This window comes from Calidris pugnax, unplaced genomic scaffold (assembly GCF_001431845.1).
Source record: "Calidris pugnax isolate Ruff unplaced genomic scaffold, ASM143184v1 scaffold9, whole genome shotgun sequence".
Taxonomy (NCBI): Eukaryota; Metazoa; Chordata; class Aves; order Charadriiformes; family Scolopacidae; genus Calidris; species Calidris pugnax.
Window position 1 is genome coordinate 671,815 of NW_015090778.1, and position 565 is coordinate 672,379.

The window sequence follows — 565 nt, forward strand, 5'->3', positions numbered from 1 at the left end:
CCCGGGATGGTCCTTTCGCCGTCTGGTCGGCGGTAACGGGGGGATAACGACCAACGGGACGGAGAGAAGCGGTCCTGACCCCACTGCCCCGACCCGAGCCCGGGTGCTCGGCGTGGTCCGGCCCGCACAGCCCGGGGGGGATGTTCCGACTCGGAGGCTCCACGGAGCGTGTCCCGCAGGGCACCGCGTCCTGTCGCGGCAGCTCCATCCCGGGCCCCGGCAGAGTGAGGGCAGCGCCGGGCACCGGGCACCGGGCAACCCCCGGGGGGGGCTCGGCTGGAGGAAGACGATGGAAGGCTCCGGGACGGGCGGAGGGCGGCGGTGGGACCGCACCACGGCGGGAGGGGACGGGGGGGAGAAGAGCGGACCGCTCCGCACCCGCGCAGACCGGTCACTGGCGGCCGTCCCGAGGGGAACTCTCCGCCCGGGGGGAGCCCCCCCCCCGGTGCTGCCTGTCCCAGCCGCCCGCCCGGCACTCCCTGCCCGCACCCCCCGTTCTCGCTGCCCCCTCCCCGTGTCCGCTCCCTTCCGCGGCCCCGCCAGCCCCGCCGGTGCCAGGGGAAGG